Here is a 14032-nt window from a genome sequence, read left to right as displayed (position 1 = left end):
TGTCCAGTGAGGGTAGACTGATCAGCTATCTTCACCCGTTGAACGTCCAATAGATTTGATTGATTCAGTTTTGAAATTGATTAACAAATCAACTTATTGTGACATGTGATTGGAAAATGAAATAGCATGCTAAGATTTAATTCTGGTAATCATACACAGCACACGACTGATATTGTTGTTTTTCAGAGCATGCTAGTTTTGAATATCCAGTTTAAGAATGTTTACTCTGCTTTTGCGAACAAGTTATGACTTCTGTTCCTAACACTGTTTTATCATAAACTGTTTTACTTGTTATTCATATAGTGGTACTGCTGAGCAATTGATTGCTCACCCTTGCAGAATGTTTTATATATGTCTTGCAGATGCCTAGGAGATTTTCCCGTGGTAGTCAGGGCGGAGTTCCAGTTCCTTCCGTTTCAGGCTCCTCTGAGGTAGGTGTGTTGGACCCAAGATGGTCTGTTGAGTTGCTGTATTAAGTTAGTTGTGTCAGAATGACTTGTGTAAGTTGGTGTTGTAACAGTCGTAACCTAAATCATACTTAAACCTGGACAATATCTTGGAAAAAAGGGGTCGTATTTATATTCTATCTCGGAATTGATTATATTATGTTTGTTATTGTGGTTGTTGGTGACGTCAACTCCTGACCCCGGGGTTGCGACCGTCACAGTTTTGATGGATTATTCTCAATCGAAGATCAATGACATTCAGTCTAGCATTGTCAGACCAACCATCGCGGCTAATACTTTTGAAATTAAGGCTAGCACGATTCAGGTGTGACATAATTCAGTCCAGTTTGGGGGTTCTTCAATGGAAGATCCTAATATGTACATTAGGGATTTCATCGATATTTGTGACACCTTCAAGTTCAATAATGTTTCTAAAGATGCTGTGGAACTGAAACTGTTCCCATTCTCTCTGTGGGACAAGGCTAAGAGCTGGTTACACTCTCTACCAGGTGGTTCTATTTCAACTTGGGAGGATCTTGCTCAAAAGTTTCTCAGTAAATTCTTCCCTATGGCAAAGACAGCAGCAATCAGGAATGCTCTTACTCAATTTCCGCAGCAATTGAGAGAATCTCTATGTGAAGCTTGGGAGCACTACAAGGAGATTCTTAGGAAGTGTCCTCATCATGGAATGCCTGATTGGATGATCATCAATTTCTTCTATAACGATTTAGGAGCACAGTCAAGTCCCATGCTCGATGCAGCATCAGGTGGAGCATTATGAGCAAAGAGCTATGAGGAAGCTTATGATCTAATTGAAATGATGGCTGCTAATGAATATCAATATCCAACCTAGAGATTACCACAGGGCAAGGTAGCAAGAGTTCTTGAAGTGGATACAGCTATGACTATCACTGTTGAACTAAAGGTGTTGTCTATGAAGATCGATTCTCTGGCTAACTATAATGTTAATTAGATAAATAGTATTTGTGAGCTGTGTGCAGGATTGCATGCAGCGGAGCAATGCGCTATATCTAGTGAAGCAGCTCAGTTTGTGAGTAACTTTCAGAGATCGCAACAACCAATTCCAGATACTTATCATCCTAACTTCAGCCGGAGGAACAACCAGAATGCGATGCAACAGCCGTTCCAGCAGTTTGGAAACAAGCAATTCAGTCCTCAACATTTTCAGCAACAATTTGCACCAAGGCAACAGTTTCAGCCAATGGGAATGCAATAGCAAACTCATGGAAGTGCAGGTCAATCTTTGAATGAAAAATCTGAATTGGAGGAGTTGAGGCTTGTGTGCAAAAACCAGACTCTTATATGCCAAAGCTAGACTATTTCTATCAAGACTCTGGAGAACCAAATAGGGCAAATTGTTAACGCCTTATTGAATCGACCATCAGGAGCGCTTCCTAGTGATACAGAAGCCAATCCAGGAAAGAGGGAAGTTAACGAACAGGTGAACGCCATCACCTTGAGGTCTGGTAAGGTCGCAAGCCCCCAAATTCATCAAGACGAAGAGTATGAAAACTCTGTCCAGAATGCAGGTGCGCCTGCACCCTTGCCAATTCCAGAAAATGAGATTGTAGCTGAAAAAGTGGTGCAGAAGGATGCCGAGGTGGAATCAAGGAAGAAAACTGTGGAACACACTCTTCCTGAGGGTAATACAGGGGAGAAACAGGTCTATCCTCCACTTCCTTTTCCTAAGAGGCTGCAGAAGCAGAAGTTGGATAAAAAATTTGCTAAGTTTCTGGAGGTGTTCAAGAAACTTCATATCAACATACCTTTTGCTGAAGCTCTTGAACAGATGCCTAGCTATGTGAAGTTTATGAAAGATATTCTCTCTTGGAAAGTGAAGTTCGATGACTTAGAGACCGTTGCTCTTACGGAGGAATGCAGTGCAAGTCTGCAACAGAAATTGCCTCCGAAGCTTAAGGATCCTGGAAACTTCAGGATTCCATGCACTATTGGAAACTTGTCTTTTGACAAATGCTTGTGTGATTTATACTACGCCATAGATGGCCTAATCGAATATTTGAGGGGGGTGTTACCTTAGATTATGTTACTATAGATGTGAAATGTTCACCTTATCACAACACCTACACTGTGCGGGTTAATAAAGCTATATTACTGTATTGCCATAGACCACTGAGGTGTTGAGTAGAGGTAACATAATATAGTGTGTTGCTATAGACTAAGAATAAAAGTAAATTTAAATTTAAACCAAAAATAAAATTTATTTTTATAAATATTTGATTTGGATAAATAATTAATGGATTCGTCTTGAAAAGTAATATTATATCAAATAATTGACTTATGAACATTTTGTAAAAAGTAAATGATAGGGATAAATAAATTATGATTGTATAATTAAATACTGCATTAATTGTACAAGCTGTGGACTGCTAGGCCCAATAAAAAGATATATGATACTCAGACCAGAAAGGTTAAGCCTGATGGACCAGATCAGGCCTGATGGAATAAAAAAGGCCCAAAAGCCCTGATTATTAATTAATTTTGTAATTAATTAATAAGGGAAAAATCAGATGTTGAGAAGAGTCCCGATAAGGATATAAATCCTTAGAGATTAGCCTCAAGGGGACCTAAAAGGATAAGGAATCAGTTGCCTACTATCTAGGACTCCAAAGTCCATTCTAATTATGAGACTTGCCCACCAAGTCTCCTATACCAAGTCGATTTAAGGACTCCCAACATCTATATAAGGGGCCTCACCCCACAGATCAGAACTACGTTTTTTGGCTTGATTCTCTAATTCACAGAGATACGTAGGCATCTCGCAAAGGCAGATCGAGCCACGAAACACGAGAGCAGCCATTAAAGGCCTTGAGCTCCCGAATCTTAGTAATAAAATACAGCAAATAATAACCTTAGTTTTTTATCCATAACATTTGGCGCCGTCTGTGGGAAGCACAACAACAACCATGGCGAGAACACGGAGAACAATTGGAGCTCTAGAGGAAGGAACACCATCAGAGACAACCCAGGTGATTTCATCAACCGTGGAGGTTCCTCCCCATTCAACTTATGCATCTACTCAGGGGGAAGCCCAGACAGGGGCAACTCAACCTCAGCCACAAGGGACAACTCCCCCGACTATTCAAGGTACGAATCCTCAAGTTCAACAAGTACATATACCTGTGAATTCTCGACCCGTCGGGTATGAATATTCAACTATTGTTACTACTAACCCCCCTTATGGGATGCCCCTTCACCCTGAGGTTGGAGGAAGCGGATATGCTGGGCGAAGTGAAGCACGAAGGAATTTCCTTGAGATATGGGCATTCATTATCTCTTCTGTGAAGGGTGGAGTTGGATCATCAGGATCTCCAAGGGGAAGGAGATTGCTCACTATCAAAGCCTATGATGGCACGGGAGACCCCGCTAATCATGTTAGGACATTCTCTAATGCACTGCTGTTGCAACCCGTGAATGATGCTATAAAGTGTCGGGCTTTCCCTCAAACCCTGTCGGGTATGGCTCAAAGATGGTACAGTCGCCTGCCCCCAAATTCTATTGGATCGTTCAGAGAAATAAGTCAAGCTTTTATTAAGCAATTCATCAGTGGAAGAGTCCATGAGAAAACTTCAGCATCTCTTATGAGTCTTGTGCAGGGAGCTAAGGAATCCTTGAGAGTTTACCTGAATCGTTTTACAAAGGAGGCTTTAAAAGTCCCAGACCTTGATGATAAGGTAGCCATGATAGCACTGCAACAAGGAACCAGGGATGAGTTTTTCAAGATGTCCTTGGCCAAACGTCCCCCTGAAAACATGTTGCAACTCCAAGAGAGGGCAGGGAAGTATATCAAGGTTGAAGAAAGCATGAGGAAGACCATAGTAAGTAATGAGCCCACTGGAGGCAAGAAGCGAAAAACTGATCTGGAGTATATCGCTAAGGACAAATATCCTAGAACCGAACAAAATCCTGATTCAACCCCCAAGAAGGGAGGACCTGGGCAAAAGTTCACTGAATACGCTAAGCTGAGTGCTCCTAGAAGTCAGATTTTGATGGAGATTGAGAAAGATAGAGATATTCGCTGGCCTAAGCCCTTGAAGGCTGATCCCGCCAAGCTAGATAAGAGCAAGTATTGCAGGTTTCACAAGGATGTTGGCCATGACACCGATGAGTGTAGGCAATTGAAAGATGAAATTGAGTTTTTGATTCGAAAAGGAAGGTTGAATAAGTATACTGGAGATGAAGGGGACAGAAACAATAATGGAAGGAAGAACTTTGAAGATCGTAGGAGGGACCAAGATGATCAGGGGCGGAATCCCCAACCTAGAGGGCCGGTTATAAATGCAATTTTTGGAGGACCACGACGCCCTCGAGGACCTGTGATAAACACGATCTTTGGAGGTCCAACTGCTGCTGGATTGTCCAAAAATTCCAGAAAGGCATACACCAGGGAGGTTATGCATATTGTTGGTGAAGCCCCGAAGAGGGCCAGGACAGAAGTAACATTGGCTTTTGATGATTTCGACCTAGAGGGCGTGAAGTTTCCCCATGATGGCCCGCTCGTCATAACACCGATAATAGGAAATAGCCCGGTTAAGAGGGTCCTTGTGGATAATGGTGCTTCTGTGGATATCTTGCTCCACGATACCTTTCTAAGGATGGGGTATAACGACTCCCAGTTGACACCAACCGACATGCCGATATATGGATTTGCTGGAGTAAAATGTCCTGTGGAAGGGATAATCAAATTGCCAACCACCATAGGTACGGAGCCAAGGCAAGCAACGCAGATGCTGGATTTTGTGGTGGTAAAGGGTACTTCAACTTATAATGCTATCATGGGGAGAACAGGGATACATGCCTTCAAGGCAGTCCCCTCTTCCTACCATTCAGTCATGAAGTTTCCCACCCGAAACGGGATTGGAGAAGAGAGAGGAGATCAAAAATGGCTAGAAGCTGTTATGTGGCTTCTTTGAGGGCAGATGGAGTCGGGGGGCAGGTTCTTCCTATTGAAGATATGGATGTTCGAGAAAATGATGAGAATAGAGGAAGGCCAGCAGAAGAATTGGTTTCGGTTCCTTTAGACCCCGAGAATCCTGAGAGGATGACTTTTATTGGAGCCACATTAGAGGAGCCCCTTAGAGGGAAGTTAGTGAAATTTTTGCTAGAAAATAGTGATGTGTTTGCATGGTCAGCAGCTGATATGCCAGGCATAGACCCGGAGTTAATTACTCACAAGCTAAACGTGGATCCAAGCCGGAAGACAGTGAAACAAAAGAAAAGAAATTTTGCCCCGGAAAGACAAGAGGCTATAAAACAGGAAGTAGAAAAGCTCTTAGAGGCTGGTTTCATTGAGGAGATTCAATTTCCGGAGTGGTTAGCAAACCCTGTAATGGTGAAGAAGGCTAATGGAAAGTGGAGAATGTGTATAGACTTCACTGATCTGAATGATGCATGCCCCAAAGACTGTTTTCCGCTGCCTAGAATTGATACTTTGATTGATGCCACTGCTGGACATGAGATGCTGAGTTTCATGGATGGATTTAGCGGATACAACCAGATCAAAATGCATAAGGATGACATTCCAAAGGTATCATTTATCACTGACTTTGGTGTTTATTGTTATCTTGTTATGGCGTTTGGTCTCAAGAATGCAGGAGCCACCTATCAAAGGTTGGTGAATAGAATTTTTAAGGATCTTATTGGTAAGACTATGGAAGTCTATGTTGATGACATGTTAGTCAAGAGTCTAGTAAAGACTGATCATATAGCCCATTTAAGGGAAGCTTTTGAGGTCCTGAGGTACCACAAGATGATGTTGAATCCTACGAAGTGTGCTTTCGGAGTAGGATCTGGAAAATTCTTGGGACTGATGGTCTCAAAGAGGGGAATTGAGGCTAACCCGGATAAAATAAAGGCGATCCTGGACATGGAACCACCAAAAACTGTTAAGGATGTTCAGAAACTTACAGGAAGGGTTGCTGCGCTAGGACGATTCATCTCCAAGTCGGGGGACAAGTGTTTGTCATTCTTCAAGTCGCTAAAGAGCATCAAAGACTTTGTATGGAGTGAGGAAAACCAGAAGGCATTTGAAGAGTTAAAGAAGTATATGGCCCAGGCCCCGTTGTTGGCCAAGCCAGTTCTGAGTGAAATTTTATTCTTGTACTTGGCTGTTTCAGAGAGCGCCTTGAGCGCGGTGTTGGTTAAGGAGGAACTGAAAGTCCAGAAACCCGTATACTATGTCAGCAAAATTTTGCATGGTACTGAGTTGAATTATTCAACTATTGAGAAATTCGCTTTAGCCTTGGTAATGGCTTCAAGAAAGCTGCGTCCTTATTTTGAAGCTCACCAGATTGAAGTGCTAACAAATCAGCCACTGAGAAATATCATTCACAGTCCCAAGGCAAGTGGGAGACTGATTAAGTGGGCAATAGAGTTGGGAGAGTTCGATCTCAAGTATAAGCCACGTACGGCCATAAAAGCCCAGGCACTAGCTGACTTCGTGGTGGAATGTACCATACCCAACCAAGAAGTCGGGGGGTAGGAAGATACCATACCTCAAGACAAGGGAGTCGACAATGGGGACAAGGAGAAAGAATATTGGGTTCTCTATTTTGATGGAGCATCAAAAACAAATTCCAGTGGAGCAGGGTTGGTTTTGCAAAGCCCTGATGGATTCTTAATTGAGTATGCTATGAAGCTAGACTTCCCAACCACAAACAATGAGGCAGAGTATGAAGCCCTGATTGCTGGCCTTGGTCTAGCTGGGACACTTAGAGTCAAAAACTTAAAGGTCCGTGGAGACTCGAAGCTGATCATATCCCAGGTAAAGGGAGAATTTGAGGCAAGGGATGATACGATGGCTAAGTATGTTCGCCTAGTAAGGGCTGTGATGACCCAATTTAATGAATGCCATGTTGAACACATTCCAAGGGAAGAAAATGCTAAAGCAGATGCGCTATCAAAGTTTGCTTCATCTGAGATTGAAGAAAGTTCAGAAAGTGTGTACTTCCGTGTTTTGAAGACACGAAGCATAGATGTGAAGCTTGTGGCTCCCATAGGCTTGGGGACGTCATGGATTGATCCCATCAAGGCTCACATTCAGACCGGTTGGTTGCCAAGCGATGCAACTGAGGCACGGAAGTTAACTATTCGAGCACTAAGGTACTCCTTGATAGATGGAATTCTGTATAAGAGATCTTTCATGGTTCCTTACTTGAGGTGTCTCAGGCCCGACGAGGCACGCTTGGCTCTTGAGGAAGTGCATGAAGGTATTTGTGGGCAACACTTGGGGGGCAGGGCCTTGGCTCATAAGATAACCCGTTTAGGCTTCTATTGGCCAGAAATGATGACTGATGCCAAAGAATATGTAAAGAAGTGTGATCGCTGTCAGAAGCATGCACCAGTTGTTAGACAACCCCCCGAGATGCTGACCTCTATCAACTCGCCTATTCCCTTTGCTATGTGGGGGATGGATATTCTAGGACCTTTTCCTATGGCCACGGCACAAAGGAAATTTTTGATTGTAGCCATTTATTATTTCACCAAGTGGATCGAAGCCAAACCCTTGGCCAAAATCACAACTAAGCAGGTTGCACAATTCCTGTGGGAAAACATTATGTGCCGATATGGAATTCCCCGTATCCTCGTCACTGACAATGGAACACAATTCAACAATGAGGAATTCAAGAAATATTGTGAAGAAAATGAAATTGAGTTACGATTCACCTCTGTGGCTCACCCGCAAGCCAATGGGCAAGCAGAGGTAGCAAATCGGATAATCCTGGATGGACTAAAGAAGAGGATCGAGAAGTCAAGAAATAATTGGGTGGATGAGATACTTCCCATATTATGGGCCTATAGGACTACCTGTAGAGTCACGACAGGAGCAACTCCTTTCATGTTGGCATATGGGGCAGAAGCAGTAGTTCCCGTGGAGATATCACATTCCTCTCCAAGGATTCAGGCTTTCAATGTTGTAGAAAATGAGGAAGGGCAGAGGTTAGCCCTGGATCTAATTGATGAAGTGCGAGATGAGGCACATGTAAAGATAGTAGAATATCAGAAAAAGGCTTCATTCTATTATAACCTAAGGGTTAAAGAGAGATTTTTCAAACAAGGAGATCTAGTCTTGAGAAAAATAGAGGCTTCTGGTGTCGGACAGAAAGGAAAGCTTGCCCCGAATTGGGAAGGGCCGTACAGAGTCAAGAGCGTTCAGGGTAGAGGAACCTACAAGCCGGAAACTATGGAAGGTTTTGAAGTCCCGAGGACCTGGCACGCACAAAACCTGAAGGTTTACTACGTGTAAGATAGGCGAAGTACGATTCTCACTTGTCATTGTGACAAGTAGGTTTAAAAGCACCTTGAAGCTTTGCTTGCGTAGGATTTTATATTCCAGTACAATTTACATTGTCTAGTTATTATTGATTAGGGTCGAACCCATGCTGTGTAAGGTTTTGGAAAGCCAGACTTCATATTAAAGAGTTTGAAATTATTTCTATCTAAGGATGTTTAAAGTTCAAATGCGTATTAAGATTGTAAAGTTAAAACAGAAAGAGGCAAGAAAAGCAACATATGAAATATAACCCCGAAGGGTAACAAGTTTAGATATGAATAAAGTTCAAAAAGAAGATATACAAAAAGTTAGGCCTTGAAAGGCTGAGATTCCTCAGAACCACTATCCGAAGTCTCCTCGGAAGTCTCAGTCGTTCCTTCGGACGTCTCGGTTGTCCCCTCCGAAGTCCCTGTAGAAGTTCCCTCTGCAGGAGATGCTGGCTGTTGAGGCGCTGCTTTTGGAGGCTCTTCCACCCTGGCCTTCTTAGCGACAGGCTCAAACTCCTCTTCGGAAGAATCTTCCTCCTCTCCGTCATTGATCATAACAGCAAGCTTCTCAGTAACACCTCCAAGCTCTGGAACCCGCACAGGGCAAGGAAAGGGGGACTGCTCAAGGACCTCTGGAAACTCATCCTGGATGGCCTCCACAGCAGCATCCCAGCCCTCTTTATAGCTAACTGGGTGAAGAAGGGCATCATGCTCCACCATCAAGTCCTTGAATTCTTGGGTGTCCATCCAGCCATCAAAGGCTTTGTCCTTCTGCGCCTTCAGAATGACATTTTCGGCCCGGGCCGTCTCCAGGTCAGAAGTGGAAGAGGCCAGTTGAGCTTCAAGGGCCTCTATTTTTTGGTTGGCCTCCTCCAACTTCTTGTTGGCATCTTCCAGGCCAACCTTCCAAGCCTTAGCTTGGTGAATTGCCCCTTGGAAATGGGCGTTAGTCTGCAAGAGAAACAGCGAAAGTTTAGAAAAGAAACATGGAAAGATAAGTACGAAGGGCATAAGTAAAGGACGTACCATTGCCAGAGCCTGGGCTCCAAATAGCTCATTCCCCTCTAAGTCCTGTTGAAGGACAAAATCTTGATAATCCACCGGGGAGATGGAATGCTTAGACCATTCCTTGGACAGCGCCGTGCTACCCACAATTGAGTCCTTGCCCCGGATCCCCCAAGCAGGTTGAAAATAGGCCCCTGGCCTCTGCTTGGTGCGCAGAACTTGGCTGGGACCTTCCTCATCTGGCTCCGTTGCCTGAAGAAGGAACTCGGGGAAGCGGTCACCCAGTCGAGGGTCTTTAAAGATCTTCCCGGCCCTCTTCATCCTGGTTGTCTCCAGGTCCTTCGGCTTCGTAGCCTCCTCAATCTTCTCAGCCACTGCAACAAACAAAGTCAGTTGAAAACCAATGAAATAAAAGTGCAGGAAATAAAGGAGGTAAGAAAGGGAACTTACTTTTCTTATGAACGGGCGAAAGGCCGCGTTCTACCAGGACGGTCTCCTGGATAAGGTCCCAAGAATGGGAAGTACCGTTGTCTTGCGTAAGGAGGTTGAAACCTCTAGCCTCCTCCTCAGACAAAGTTATGTCATTTGGGCTCCCGTCCACGGCCAGCCCAAAGGATAATCGAAACAGGGAGCCCCAATCTCCACCTTCCCAAATAACAAACAAAAAATCTTTCTTCCACCCCAAGTTGTTGTCAGGGATGGACTTCCCATTCATGATATGGGGGATAGTGGGGCGCTGGTTGATAGAAACCCAACCCGGACTTATATCAGGGCTGTTTTTGAACTGAAAAATCTTCCTGAAGACAACAACAGATGTGGGGACGTTGTGCTTGGCGCATTGCGACAGATAGCACAGAATCAACCTCCAGGAATTAGGGGGAAGTTGGCAAGGGCTGATGCCCACATCAGCCAGTAGCAAAGGAATGAATGGATGTAAAGGGAGTCTAATACCTGCCCTTAGAGTATCCCTATAGACGCATAGCGCGTCCTTCTTCCACTGATAGGCCCTATCGGCCGGACCTGCAAGAACCAGCTTAAAAGGTTCCTTGATTCTGAAGCAGCTGATCAACTTTTCCACCTCCTTGGGATCCCGTAAGGCGCTGATATGATCGTGTGCGTCCAGATGCGCATCAGACGGGTACTCATCCCCTCGAGTGTTGATCATGTCGATTAAGGAAGTATACCTCGATCGAATAGGAAAATTGTTGGACTTTCTAGCCACGTTCATCTTGGCCAAGCGAGTCATTCTTTTGTCAGCCATCTGAAAAAAGTAAGGGGCATGTAAATAGGCTATCTTAAAATGGCACATAATGGAAAAATAGACACGAAAAGCAAAGGGAGGAATCTTACCTGAAGAAGCGCTCCTGAAAAAGGCTTTGAGCTCCGACTTGCTGTTATTGCTCTGAGAATCTTAGCAGGAAGATAAAGAAGAAAACTAAGAAATGAGAAAGTGAGGAGTAATAGCCTTTCCTCATTCCTTTATATAAGAGGAAAAGGAAGTTGAAGGGACGAAAAGCCCATTGAGAACAAAGGCCGATAAGAAAAGGCCCAGAAAAAGGAATATTCCAGAATATACCTAGGAATTCTAGAGCATTCTAAACAGGGTGTATTAAGCCCAGTAATATTTGGTAAAGCCCAATAAAAAGGCCCAGTAATATTTGAAAAGCCCAATAAAGAGGCCCAGTAATATTTGAAAAGCCCAATAGAAAAAGCCAGGCCCAAATCCAATTAGGATTTGGAAAATTCAATTTTAGCCCTAAAAGATGTAAGGACCAATGGAGAAGGCTAGAAAAAGACCAGAATCCAGGTCGAGATCCAGGTCGTGAATCCTGCCCGAAATCTTTCGAGCAGACTCCCGAAAATAACGGGTAATAAAGACCAGAATTCAGGTCGAAATCCAGGTCGTGAATCCTACTCGAAAACTTTCGAGCAGGCACCCGAAAATAACGGGCAAAAAAGACCAGGATTCAAGTCGAAATCCAGGTCGTGATCCCTGCCCGAAATTTTTCGACTAGGCTCACGAAAACAACGGAAAAAATAGGATTAAATTGAAATCGAAATTTCGACCAGGAATGAGGTCGAATTTGCCAAGCATCTTTCAGGAATAAAGATTAAAAACCCAGGTCGAATCTCGACTAGGATCCTGGTCGAAATCCAGGTCGTGGATCCTAGTCGAAAAACCAAAGAATTTTCGACCAGGATCCAGGTCGAAATTTCGACTCGGATCCTGGTCAAAATCCTAGTCGATGGGCTTAAGATCAGAAGCTAAAAGTGGGGAATTGACGACCTAGATCCAGGTCAAAATTTCGACTAGGATCCTGGTCGAAATCCAGGTCGTGAATCCTAGTTGAAATCTTTCGACCAGGATGACAAGGCTGACCCCTATTTTCGACTAGGATCCAGGTCGAAATTTCGACTAGGATCCTGGTCGAAAAAGGGCTGGAAATCTGAAAAATCCGGAAAATTAGGGAAAAATCCCAGAAAATTAGGGAAAATCCCAGAAAATTAGGGAAAAATCCCGGAAAATTAGGGAAAATCCCAGAAAATTAGGGAAAAATCCCAAAAAATTAGGGAAAATCCCAGAAAATTAGGGAAAAATTCCAGAAAATTAGGGAAAATCCCAGAAAATTAGGGAAAAATCCAGAAAATTAGGGAAAAATCCCGGAAATAAGGGAAAAAATTCCTGGAAATTAAGATAATTCCTGAATAAAAGGAAAATTCATTGTAAATGTGTAGGTCGCTCCACACTTTACGGAAAAACGAAACCCTATAAGGGAACGAATAGACTTAACTTCTGCGAAACCTAATCAATATTTCCCAAAAGTTGGGGGGCAAATGATAGGGATAAATAAATTATGATTGTATAATTAAATACTGCATTAATTGTACAAGCTGTGGACTGCTAGGCCCAATAAAAAGATATATGATACTCAGACCAGAAAGGTTAAGCCTGATGGACCAGATCAGGCCTGATGGAATAAAAAAGGCCCAAAAGCCCTGATTATTAATTAATTTCGTAATTAATTAATAAGGGAAAAATCAGATGTTGAGAAGAGTCCCGATAAGGATATAAATCCTTAGAGATTAGCCTCAAGGGGACCTAAAAGGATAAGGAATCAGTTTCCTACTATCTAGGACTCCAAAGTCCATTCTAATTATGAGACTTGCCCACCAAGTCTCCTATACCAAGTCCGATTCAAGGACTCCCAACATCTATATAAGGGGCCTCACCCCACAGATCAGAACTACGTTTTTGGCTTGATTCTCTAATTCACAGAGATATGTAGGCATCTCGCAAAGGCAGATCGAGCCACGAAACACGAGAGCAGCCATTAAAGGCCTTGAGCTCCCGAATCTTAGTAATAAAATACAGCAAATAATAACCTTAGTTTTTTATCCATAACAGCAAAATAGTTTAAATAAATATAAATTATTTATTAATTATTTTAATAAATTTAAATAATTTTGATTATAAATTACTTCTTTAATTATTTATTCTCCACTAATTAAATCCTCTAATAGTTTTATATTTTTATAAACTAATTAGTTGTTTTATTGTAATAATTATATTAATTATAATGTGGAGAATTAAAAAATAATTGTAACACCCCCAGATCCGGGGTCGGGGATCCGGGTTGTCACGGTCTTTCTTTCCACAATATCACTTCACTTAATTAATAATAAATAACCTCATGCCGTGACCCCATACTAACACACACCACAACCCGTTATAGTCTCAGAGATGAAATTGAAATAAGTACAAGTCTTTGAATCCACCATTTAAAAGTTATTACAACCCAAAATAATTACTTGATAAATTTACAGTTAATTGCCATTATCTGCCACAAGTTATAATTATACATAATTTGATTCTCAAAAGTAGATGGTCTGAACTATAATGGATCTACCTCTGCAGCTATATCAGCTACAACATCATCGGGAAGACGAGGAACGCTTCCCACGCGCTTGCGCTGGGTCTGCTGGAGTCTGGCCATCTCTCCTAACTGTTGTCGTGTGATGAAGAAATAAAGCAAGAGTGAGCCTTACAGCTCGCAAGATAATACATAGTGATAACAATAATATAAGTATCTAAATGGATACTTACTAGAATCTTTATCGTATGTAAGATAATTACTTACTAGATATAAGTAAAAACATGGAATGAAGTTACCAATACTTCACTACACTTATATCATTTATAAAGCTACTTGAACTACCACCGTTCAAAGTATTATAAGTTTTTAAAAAAAAACATCCCATAGATGAGACCACAAGTTAAAACT

The 14032-nt window shown here is 42.5% G+C and overlaps 1 non-coding gene across 1 annotated transcript; it reads right to left on the bottom strand.

The window, feature by feature from the left end:
* Positions 1–1029: 1029 nt before the first annotated feature.
* On the bottom strand, positions 1030–1136 carry LOC141670258 (small nucleolar RNA R71). The gene has a single exon (XR_012554497.1). It is a non-coding gene; the product is annotated as a small nucleolar RNA R71 (small nucleolar RNA).
* Positions 1137–14032: the final 12896 nt, after the last annotated feature.

Source organism: Apium graveolens, chromosome 6, assembly GCF_009905375.1.
Source record: "Apium graveolens cultivar Ventura chromosome 6, ASM990537v1, whole genome shotgun sequence".
NCBI classification, from domain to species: domain Eukaryota; kingdom Viridiplantae; phylum Streptophyta; class Magnoliopsida; order Apiales; family Apiaceae; genus Apium; species Apium graveolens.
This window is presented reverse-complemented; position numbering and strand designations above follow the sequence as displayed.